The sequence below is a fragment of the Ornithodoros turicata genome, chromosome 5 (genome assembly GCF_037126465.1).
Source record: "Ornithodoros turicata isolate Travis chromosome 5, ASM3712646v1, whole genome shotgun sequence".
Lineage (NCBI taxonomy): Eukaryota > Metazoa > Arthropoda > Arachnida > Ixodida > Argasidae > Ornithodoros > Ornithodoros turicata.
Genome location: NC_088205.1, coordinates 76,065,596 through 76,077,949, shown reverse-complemented (window position 1 = coordinate 76,077,949; position 12,354 = coordinate 76,065,596). Strand labels below are relative to the sequence as shown.

At 46.4% G+C, this 12,354-nt stretch overlaps 1 long non-coding RNA gene across 2 annotated transcripts in view; it reads right to left on the bottom strand.

Annotated features, from left to right (window-relative positions):
* Nucleotides 1-12,354, bottom strand: part of LOC135394861 (uncharacterized) — a 251,215-nt gene that overhangs the window by 87,406 nt on the left and 151,455 nt on the right. For both annotated transcript variants that reach the window (XR_010422974.1, XR_010422973.1), the window contains one exon: nt 1,632-1,736. This is a non-coding gene — a long non-coding RNA (uncharacterized LOC135394861). The remainder of the gene's footprint in view (nt 1-1,631; nt 1,737-12,354) is intronic.

Below are 12,354 nucleotides of genomic sequence, written 5' to 3'. Positions count from 1 at the left end.
CTATTGCTTCTTCTCTAGGCTTGATGCAGCGCAGCGCTGTGGTCCGTGGTAAACGTTTGTACATTTAATCTCCCCTTGTATTCGGACATTGCGATAGGACACACAATTGTGAGACTGTAATAAAGGCATCATTGCGGGCTTATGCCGGGGACATGCTCTCCGTAATCCGTTGCCGGACTTTCTCTTTTGCAACGGGACCTTGTGGCACATCTCCGGTGGCGAAGCCTATGAAGCCGATGTTCGCTTGGTGGTGTTCTTCCACAAGGCTCTCAAGCTTACGTTATGGCGGACTAGAATCTTCTTCTAGACCTTCTTCTAGAATCCTTCTAGCCCGCCATACTTACGTTCCGTAAAATGCGGCCGTTGAAAGTGACGATGACGATGACGACGACGACGACGACGATGACGACGACGACGACGACGACGACGACGATGATGATGATGATGATGACGACGACGACGGTGGTGGTGGTGAAGATATGGAGATGTGAGCCCCGCTCACTGCGGAACAAGCTCCTCCTGATCTAGTAGAGGAAAAAATAAACTAAAATAAAAACGTCTAAAAAAAACGAGAGCTCTAGCTCTTGACGAGAGCTCTTAACGAAGGTGATGGGTGAGCGCTGTGCACCCTGACGATGAATAGCAGGTTATTCGCCCAGCACTTTCACGACGTCAAAGTGTCGGCTATCAAGAGACGGTCCAGACCAGCTCCCGTGAGACGCAGTGGTTAGAGTGATCGCTTTCCACGCCGGGACTGGGAGGTGACACGGGTTCGAATCCTCCCACCGGCTGCGCTGCCTGAGGTTTTCCCCGGGTTTTCCGAAGACTTTCCGGACGAATGTCGGCACAGTTCCCCCTGAAGTCGGCCCAGGACGCATATTAACCCCCCCTGTCCCCCACTCCTTCCTGCTGTCCTCTCTCCATCTCCACATCTGTACGCCGTTTATAGCCACAGTTGATTCGCGACGCTAACACGGGATTTAAAAAAAAAGACGGTCCACGGTTCCCTGGGGTTGCACACGCGGGCGGTGTGAAACCGCGCAAATTCGAGAAGAATGAAAGTGTTCTGTGACCGGCTGCTTGCTTCTCTCGCACCGATTGGTTTGGTGCGTGCGTGTTGACTATCTGACTATTCATTCCTCATTTCCTCAGACGCTTTCAGACATATGTCGGCGCAGTTCCCTTAGAAGTCGGCCCAGGACGCACATTCCCCCAGGGCGTGAGTCGTGACGTTGCCCACATACGTGAGGCCGACAACGGCATGCCCTATCACCACCACCACCGACTATTCATTCACTTTCATCACCACCACCGCCGCTATCCATTTGCGTTTGGTTTGCGTTGTCATCAGGGATCAAGACGGCTACACACCTTATTCTTTCTTCTGTGATGAACTGAACTGCATACGCATTTTCGAGCGGGGGAAAAGAAGAGTTACAGGCCGAATCATATTCACTAACATCTCCCAGAGAAACGGCAAGTTGAAAACACGATAATCGCGCTATTCAGAGTGGAGACTGTCCTTCTAGGCACCAAAACAGCCTCTGTAGATTTTGTATGACATAGTATAATTATAAAGTACCTGCATATCACATGGAATCCCTCAAAAACGTAGAAGTAGGGAAACGTACTTTTCTTGACCCACGAGACGGAATTTGTTGCGTCATCATCACTTATTTGTTGTTGTTGTTGTTGTTGTTGTTGTTGTTGTGTTGTACTCCGAGGAACGTGCTTACCTGCAAAGACAAATTAAGTATGGTAAATACAAGGACTATAGGATGTAAAGAATAATCTAGCCCTCATTTCTTGTTTATGGGTGCACGGGTAGCCATTCGAAAGAACACGAAATGCAAGGCAAATTATAGCAAATATACTAAACTTCTTTGCAACAAAAGCTCTGCTTCCAAACTCCAGACTTGTATACCTCTCCTAATACGTTGACTCATTAATGGCTAACTCATTTCTTCTTAACTTTAACTCATTAATTCTATTGCGGCTCCTTTTGTGCTCGTCCAAGTAAGACTGCAGGTATAACTCATTTCATTTGCACGAGGACGTACGTCTAGAGGTTCCTGTACCAACTCATAATATTGCGCATCCTATCAAAAGAGACCAGAGGAATTGCTTTTCCAGAAGCATTCGGTTAACCTAAGCATTTTCGGCGTTGTGTTTGCCATCGGAGAAGAATTACCCTGTCTTTCCCTCAAAAGATTGGATATGATATGAAGCGTGGATGTAAAAGAAGGAATGATAAAGTGAGATGGGAATATTATGCGGAAGAATGGAGTAAAGGGGTTTTCATTAATGAAGGCCGCAGAAGTACAAGCATGACCTATCACATGACTGACAGCAGCACCCAGAACTATGTTCCAAGGCAGGCCTTGGCGATGGGGCGTGATCGTCTGCGAGGGGAGTGGGGAGGAGGATACGTAATAGGGAATACGCGGGGAGCTCGCATATATGGGGACCTGACAGTCCGCATTCGTGTTGCTGCAGTCGTAAGCAATGGAACACACGTGTGCGTACGAGGAGCGCGTTATCCACAGCCACGTCAAGATCACTGAGACACACAGCTAAAGATTGATGTTTCATCTGATTGATTGTTCAGGAGCTCAGATTGATCTGATTGTTCAGGAACGATTGTGCAGCGATTATTTGTATTTACGCAAGTAAAGGCAGCTATGGTTATGGAGCTGCATACAGTGGTAGCTCACGTCCCCATTTTCTTTTTTTTTCTTTTTTTTCTTCTTTATCACATTTCCATTCAAACAGGCGACACACAAAGTTAGCCGCCATTTCTGTGGCAGCACTACCAGGCCAAAAAAGAGAATAAAAGAAGAAGATCGTAACGAGTGCAAAATTTGTTACCTGGATTAGAGATTGCTACGCACAAAATACATCAGAGTCAGTGAGATACACCTGCTTCAGACCTATTTCCCATGCTGGAGGTTGCTCAAGCTAAATGGATATTTGATGTAGCTGTAATGGCTTTATAGTGGGTAATAAATTATACCTCAGAATCCACGACTCACCCTCCTTAATGGAAGTGCATCAGATGGGCTTTTTGATAGATCCGCAACACATCCCCACTAAGCATGAATTGTCTGCATTTTCCTGCAAGGCACTTCTCTAATGTTTCTGTGATGGCTAAGCACCATAATAAACGCACTAAAATCTTCAAGTATAGTACACAACAACAATGAATGATGACGATGAGATGGGGTGTTTCACCGCGGTGGTGCGGTACCCTACCCGACTGCACGTGGAACATTATGTGAAGAAGATGAAGGAAGGATGAAAATACGAGAAAGAACTAAAGGCGTCTGGAGCAATCCAGTGGACGACAGGACGTCCATGGACAGGTGCAAAACCCGACGATGGAGCACAGGATCTTCATAGGTGCCAATAAGTGCAGCTAAATTGAGAGGCCTCTCGCTGATACGGTCAAGCTCATCACACAGTATCCGCCTTTGCGGGCAGTAGAGTGCACATTCCAGAAGAATGTGCTGTGTGGTCGCCACGATATTGTACATGTTTAGATTAAGCAGGCGCAAAAACGAACAAAGAAACAAAGAACCACACACCACGCCCTGTTACTCACAACTAAGAGAGATACATGTTGATTAGCATTCTAGGAGTTGTTCTGTCGGAGACGACGGAGACGACTGAAGAGATACAGAATCTCCGCCGTCGTCCCCACAGAACAACTTCAAGAATGCTAATCAATCAGTATTCTTGCACCGCTTTCTCCCCCCTGTTGACCCTAAATAAAATTTCTTAGTTGTGAGTAGCAGGGCGTGGTGTGTGGTTCCTTGTTTCTTTGTTCTCCCGTTTTTGTGCCCGCTTGATCTAAACATGGACAGTACTCGCAACTTCCAGTCAATTTCCCGTTACCGTGACCTCGTTCCAATAAGCGCCCGACTGGCGGCGAACACTGCAATCAGTACCGGGTCGGATCGATGTTCTTTAGAGGGGTGGCAGGATGTTGACATGTTGTCGCTTGTTGTCAACACGTGTGGTAAACAGACTGGACAAAAAAAAATCTGGGGCAATCTTCGGGACGACCCTGCAACGTGTCCGTTTTGCCACTAATATCTTTAAGATTATTGCACAAATTTATGATAAATCGCTGTTTGGTGTAATGATAATTCGTGAAGTCCAGAGCATGAAGTCTAGACTTTTTATTAAGTCACGGCATTGCGTCGTACACACAACGTAGAGATAATACTGTGGAACGGGGGATATGTTAAGAAAGAAAAAGGAAGGGGGATGCCATATGGGGCTGTTCGCGGACCTCCGGCTTGACACTGCACCGAACATGGCCAGCTGAACAGAAGGGTAAGTGAAATGTACCAAAATGCAGAGGAGGTGGTGTTCCTGTACATGAGTACTGACCGGCGATGATGGAATGTCCCAGCGGGCGGATGTTCGTAGCCTCACGCTAGGACGGTGCCGGCAGAATTGATGAGCCACCGCGGTAGCGCGTGGCACCATGGGTCCCGTCGTCGTCGTCGTCCACGGGCACTCACAGACACTCCCAGCTGAAAAGGCTCTCAGTGAGGCCTATATCCTCCTAAGAGTCTTGCATACTATGACCAGCCACTGTTGACTAGCATTATGTCTAAATTAAATAAATCATTACACAAGGGAAATCAAAGTCACATGCTTCACGTGTGCACGATGCTAAAGAACACGCGTGACTGTTGCGTGGCGGATACGTGACGCCACATAAGTAGCTTCTATGTTATAATAAACGAAACTGCCTCTATGACGACTCGAAGCGTACGATAATAAGGGTAAGAGAATGATTCATTTTCTTCGCTTTCTTTATGCTATCTACATTTCGTTTGGATAACATTCATAAAAATCGAAAAAAGCTTCCCCATTGCGGGCTAACTCAAATGAAAAATTCCGGAGCGTCACGGCTTCATGCCCAACGAAATGAACCCATTTCCGAGCACATATTTTATATTTCCAAACGTTCTTCGCCTTTAACACAGGTCATCTATCTAACCGCAGCGTATTTATGCAAAGTAACTCCGGGGAAATTCCGTAGTAGGGTAGTTTCATTTTAAATCGAACAACGTGTTAAAGTCGTATTTTTTAATTCGCCCTGAAAAAATATATGTTAGAGAACAGCTCAAACGACGCAAATCGCGCCACGTGCGACGCTCGTGCGTGTAGTAGTTTCCGCGTAGGAGAGGGGGAAAGTCTGATGCTGCTTGAGCACGCTTTCTTCTGGACCGAATTTGACGGGATCTAGCACCGCTAATTTTATGTCTACGAACAGGAGGTTTTTTGTGATTATAGGCTGCACCATAGACACTGTCGACAGTTACCCACAGAACTCTGAGAGCCACAGATTTTCTGTTAAAAAATGCCAAACTTGGCGTCAACGTTCAAAAAGGCCAAACTTTGTTACCAATTTGCTTCATGACAGAACCTCTGAGAACATCGAGCTTAGTGCAATTCGATAGGACATTGAAAGAGCTTTCGTGCTGTATAGAGCTCATTTTTCTCAGCCTAGTTGTTTTTGTGTTCTTAGCTTGAGAATCACACATGGTAGGCGAAAATTGCCAATGTTGCATCTCAGTTTTCTCAAAAATGCCATCTTCGATTTCCTTGATTATTTTTCAAAAGGTGGCGTCATGTCTCTACTTTAGACGCCCAGTGAGACAATCTTTTATTTTTGCCTGAGAGACGCGCAGCGATTTTTTTTGTCAGGCAAGGTGCATGAGGCTGAGGCCTTGCGCGCCCCACCCACGAGCACGCGACCATCAACCTCTTCTTTGCTACAAGTGTCCCGCTGACGGAGAAATCAATGGCCACACTGCGTGAGCTTGTTGTAGTGTCTCTAGAGCATCACTTTACGTTTACCCAATGGCCTCCCAGTTCCGTCAGGCTCATTCAAACCGTGGGAGAGTACATGAGTTGCCTGCGCGCCCTTGACGAGAAGCCCCAGTTCGACGAACGTACCGACAAAGCAGTGAGAAGAAAGGAAGCGCTTCGTAGAGATCTTTATTCACTGGCAACATCTTAGCTTTTGTTTCAGGTTGCCGCCAGTCCCTCAGGCAGTGTGAAAGGCACATCCTTTTCATTGGTAAAAGAACGAAAACCGAAAGTTTCGAAAAACGTAAAATGTGCCCATTGCGAGACCCCTGCAGGTGGTGGCTGCCACCATTGGATTACCATCATCCGATAGCTTTAGACATGACCTTTCACATGATATAAAGTGACTGGGTTCAAGCGCATTCTTTGTCCGCCTAGTATCGCAAAACCACGAGTGGTACGCGAAAATTTTGCATGTTCGATCTTAATTATTTCTAAAAAGCCGGAATATTTTTCACGATTTATTCCACAGGGATAGAATTATGCCGGTACTTTGCGCTGCTGGTAAAGTACCTTTTCGTTGATTTCTTAGGCATTGGAGGCTTCTGCCCCTTCTATGTTGTTCCAACCTCAGAACATCAGTTTCTCTCTGTGTACCTTTTCTCTTTTTGATTGAGACGTAGGGCTACCTTTCCGCGGAGCGATTTTTCCACACAAAGGCGCTCTTCGTATGTTTACGAGCGCGTTTTGCTTCGTAGTCTTTGCTTTGTAATTTAATGCCAGGCGTTGCATTATGTACTTATTTTGCGCTTATGGTACGTATGTTTATTTTTTCCTTTGGAGACGCAGGGCAATACTTTCGTGGGCGACTTGAACTTGCTATTACGCACTTTCATGGGAGTCGCACGCACGACGTTTGCGTATACGCACGTGCGCATATTCACTATTCTACCGCACATGTGCTTGAGGCAATGCACATACGCGCGCTATGAGGCTGTCGTGCGAGTTAATATTAAGAAGGCAGAACTACGGCCACAGGGGACAGAAAGTTACAACACCTGAGAATACAAATTTGTGGTCGCGTGGTTGCAGTCGCCTCTTAACTTGGGCGCAATAAGTGATATTTCCGAAGGTGTGCATGCTCTCTTTAATTAGTTTTATGCTCCGTAGCGTTATTTCGGAACCACGACGAGTGGTGCAAAACCCGAAAGACCGCTGTGATGACAGTTGCTGCTCTCAAGTATAACACGTTCGCCCTCACCGAGATGTGTCAGTGTCACCGTGGGAATCAAAATTTCCGACAGAACAACGCACAACTAAAATCCCTCGTTTCCGGTAGCCGTAGGTACCTTAAACCCTCGGTGTGGTCTTCAGTAGTCCTTCTGGCATCCATGCGCTTGAACCCATTCACTTTATATCATGTGAGAGGACATGTGTAAAGCTATCGGATGATGCTAATCCAATGGTGGCAGCCACCACCTGCAGGGTTCTCGCAATGGGCACATTTTACGGTGTTCGAAACTTCCGTTCTTCGTTCTTTTACCAATGAAAAGGATGTGACTTTCACACTTCCTGGGGTACTGGTGGAAACCTGAAACAAAAGCTAAGATGTTACCAGTGGATAAAGATCTCCACGAAGCGCTTCGTTTCTTCTCACTGCTTTGTCGGTATGTTCGTCGAACTGGGGCTTCTCGTCAAGGGCGCACAGGCAACTCATGTACTCTCCCACGGTTTGAATGAGCCTGACGGAACTGGGAGGCCATTGGGTAAACGTAAAGTGATGCTCTGGGGACACTACAACAAGCTCACGCAGTGTGGTCATTGATTTTTCCGTCAGCGGGACACCTGTAGCAAAGAAGAGGTTGAAAGTCGCGTGATCGCGGGTGGGGCGCGCAAGGCCGCAGCCTCGTGCACCCTGCCTGACAAAAAAAATCGCTGCGCGTCTCTCAGGCAAAAATAAAATATTGTGTCACTTGGCGTCTAAAGTAGAGACATGACGCCACCTTTTGAAAAATAATCAAGGAAATCGAAGATGGCATTTTTGAGAAAACTGAGATGCAACATTGGCAATTTTCGCCTACTATGTGTGATTCTCAAGTTAATAACACAGAAATAACTGGGCTGAGGAAAATTAGCTCTATACAGCACGAAAGCTCTTTCAATGTCCTATCGAATGGCACTAAGCTCGATGTTCTCAGAGATTCCGTCATGAAGCAAATTGGTAACAAAGTTTGGCCTTTTTGAACGTTTACGCCAAGTTTGGCATTTTTTAACAGAAAATCTGTGGCTCTTGGAGTTCTGTGGGTGACTGTCGACAGTGTCTATGGTGCAGCCTATAATGACAAAAAACCTCCAGTTCCTAGACATAAAATTTGCGGTGCTAGATGCCGTCAAAGTCGGTCCAGAAGAAAGCGTGCTCAAGCAGCCTCAGACTTTCCCCCTCTCCTACGCGGAAACTACTACACTCACGAGCGTCGCACGTGGCGCGATTTGCGTCGTTTGAGCTGTCCTCTAACATATATTTTTTCCGGGCGAATTAAAAAATACGACTTTCACACGTTGTTCGATTTAAAATGAAACTACCCAGTATATAAGAAAGGACATGCGATACTGTCTTTTTCTTCTCCAACATGATCGACGATTTAATCTACTTCATGCTACACATCCTGACCTTAAACATCAGCTTGGATTGTTTTTGAGGTCTTCTTCTTGAAACGCGCATCACTGCATAGCACTACACACATAAGACTACAGAAATAGTACTTATACATAAAGTTGCTGACGATCGTTTATGCATATTAGGTACATTTGTCTTATCGAAACGAGACCGAAGCGCTTGCTCACTAGTGGGATCACTTCCTCAGGGATCACTGGGTATGCAAGCCTATTTCATTCAAAGTAAGTGCTGTTTGTAATGCTTACCTATTTAAAACGATGCAGTAAGGACCAAGTTGAAATATATTAAAACACGTTTTTACAATACTTGAAGTTGACGTGACTGTTCTGATTAAATACTATATTGATGACGACCGTACAAGGTATTATTCTGTGCACGATGTTGAGTTAAGAGACCGCAACATAGGATATCCTAGCGGTCTCTCACTGGGTTGCGTTTTCTAATTCCACTCAAATAAACATTGCATTGTACTGTGCTGCAAATAACTCGCCATCGTTATCCAGCTGCGGATTATATGATAATGAACTGGACTGACGTCAAACGACAAGGCATGGGACAACGCTTGAACAGTACCCCGTAGCATAGCAGAGCTCTCGTCATTTTAGACGTTTCTTTTTCTTTTTTTCTCTCTACTAGACCTGTAGTAGCTTGTCCCGTGGTGAGCGGGCTCACATCTCCTTTTGTTTTTCTCTTACCATCACCATCATCATCATCATCAGTACCCCGTTGCAGGCGTTATCGGTCACTGTAGTCCGCCTCGTGTATTATTGCACCGACTTATTACGCACGCATTCTAGCGAAGCTTCCAGAAATCTGGAGAAAAAACGCGAGGCACGCTCGGTATCCAGCAAAGCATTCCTTATAGCTTTATTGGGAACATTCTTTGGGGGCAGCTTCCGTAGCAGAGAAGCAAGAGATGCCCGTTGTACTCTGCAGGGAGCACCAAGAAGTATCCGGCAATACGCGAGTATGTTGGGAATGAATGTTTTAACGAGCATCGGCACGAAAAGTTCTGGCAAACAGGGAACACGGTGTCCAAGTAGGTCAACGATCGGTAATTTTTTCCCCCCTGTTCTTCTTGTTTGTTCCGAGCAAAAGGTTCTGTACAGCGTAAATGCAGGCAAGCTGCTGCCTTTTACCGGTTTCCGTTGTCTGCAGTACCAGCTTCAGTAGCTTTTTTGTAGCTTACTACTTGCTGTCTCTGCTCAAACGTACTTATTGCGGAAATAAGTGTAATTTGGTCATGGTGGTGGTGGTGGTGGTGGTGATGGTGAAAGGACTCGCCGTTTTCGGCCTCACAGATGTGGGCAACTGACGCCCTGAGGAATGTGCGCCCTGGGGCGACTTCGAAGGGCACTGCGCCGACATATGCCTGAAAGCGTCTGAGGAAAACCCAAGAAAAACCCCAGACAGCACAGTCGGTCATGCAATTTGGTCATGAATCTTCCTGTGTTGTCCCAACGTCGAATGCCAAATGTGGTTAAGGAAAAACGAAGTGAAGTAGGCAGACGACCAGTCGCTTGAAGAGTAGCAAGTCTCTTCTATGGCTGATAACTCTAAAGGCGTCTGAAGCAGAGTGCATGATCCTGGCCGTGCTGCACGTCGCCACACAAATATAGATCCACTTGTCCTAGGCGTAAATGTACTCCGAATTTCCTATATTATCTCTCCATTTATGTGCCGAGTCCTGTGGTGTCTCATACCCTAAAATGAAAACACTGCAGTCAAGCTCTCTGCCACCGACAACACCACTAACCACCATCTTTTCCAGATGACGCACTTTGAGTTTCGAAGCTTTCACAATCCTTTGTCCCAGCACTCCATCAACTGTCTGTCACTCGCGACATGCCCCTCACTCCCCACCCCCAACCGCTCTCTCGTCATTTTTTTTCATTCGTGTTTCTTTCGCTTTTCTAGATTCTGCGATGCTGGACAGGTCATCATTCAATCGTGGCCCGGTTTCCTGTTCAGTGTTGTTGGATCACGAGTTGGTTGTAAGAATAACATGCTACTCCTCCTTCTACGACTTGCCCGCTGTCGAACGTTACAGATCGATCTGAAGCCGTGCCCTTCATTTTCAATTTGGAAATTTCTACTCCGTCAGTACGCTTCAAGTCCACACGCGGTACGGTACACCGCAAGGGACCGACTATTCTTTTCAAACATTCAAATACAGCCTATAAAGAAGATGCGCTGAGCGCCAATAAATATGGAAACATATACTTATTCACGCTGTACCACACTGCGCAGGCGTGGCGCGTGGGTGTTTCACTTTTCGTCATCTCATTAAACTTGTTGCTCGTTCAGCGTCCGTGTGTCTTCTTCAACTACTCTCGTCCTGTTTTTTTACCGCTGGTTACTTTTTCCATTACTACGTACCAACAGGCGCAAGCATTCACCATTCTACGACCGACCTGAGCTGTCTGCCCATAAGGAGTATGCATGGTGAGTCCCCCGTGCGGCGTGATGCGCTGCTGCAAAAGAAAACTCTGGATAGCATCCTTCTTAGTGCCTCCTTTTAGCAGTGTGGTCTTGAATATCCGCGCAAAATTTTCAGCTTGGCCTCCACACTTTGAGTGGTAGGTTGGAATAAGGATACGCTGGATAACACGTTATTGTCTGAAATCCTTAAAGTGCCACTCCAGACTCGGAAGAGAGCGTTTATTTTATTTACTCCACGAAAAGAAGGTGCCTCAAGGATTCTATACGCGAAATTTCAATCCTGTTTACCAACGCTGCGCATTTCTGTGAATTTTTGAAGGTCTGCTGAGCCTCCACAAGTTTCGATGACGCAAGCAGCGGGTGACGTAATCATAAGCCCACAAATTGCAATGATGTCATGTTCCGGAGAGGGTACTCGTATCCCAGCAACGACGGCGGCGTCCAAGGAGGGTCACGGGGTGGAGAAGTCACGTGACGCTGATCGAAAGAGGGGCAAATGGGGGAGATGTCTTCTCCCTCCTTTGTGTTTTCTAGAAGGTCGGAGCGGTCGCACGATATGTCACGTGGGACTCCGCTATCGGAGTGCAAAAAGTGAAACCCCCGGGAAGAGGCGAAGGGCAACAACGTTGCCAGATGAGAGCCGGCCGCTCCGTCGAAGCCTAACACGACGTCGCAGTTCTCAAATATAAAAATTAATTTTCTCTAGCTTTCGCGTCACGTAGAGCCGAAATTTTTTGCAGAAACGTAAACTGAGACAAGAAGGTTTCAGTAACAAAACTTTGGTAGGATTCTTAGGACACGAGATGTAGTCCGTAGTGGCACTTTAAAAACTTGACCGGTGAACTGGGGCCCATTATCAGTTACCAGCTGCTTGGGAACCCTTGTCGAACGAAAACATCCTACAACGTCGCTACCGTAGCAGAAGCAGACGTAGACGGCACGTACGCTACTTCAGACCGTTTGCTCTAAGCGTTAATGACAACAAGAAAATGCTGAGCACGAAATTCTGCGAAATCACGGTGAATACGAGTCCACGGTGCGGTTGGCGATTCCCATTGATGTAGCAGGACAGGGCGTTTCTGACCACTGAATTCTGCGCATGTTTTGCAGCCTCGGCAGAGGTTCTACTGCAACCAAGAACAGTAGTATCCCAGACAAACATAAAATATCTTTAGAGATGAGAAATTTGCAACCTGTCTTTCATCTCCTCCTGTCTTTCTTAGTCGCGGCTTGCGTCCTTGTTTTCTCATTTTTCTATTATCATCATCCTTATCTCCTCGTTCGTGGTATTCGAATTTGCAGTCGTTAAAAGAATCCAGACGTCATTTTGGGTGCGAAGGTCACACACGCCACGAAACTGTTCATACAAACAAAGGTTGCCTTCATTCATTCATCCAGATTACATC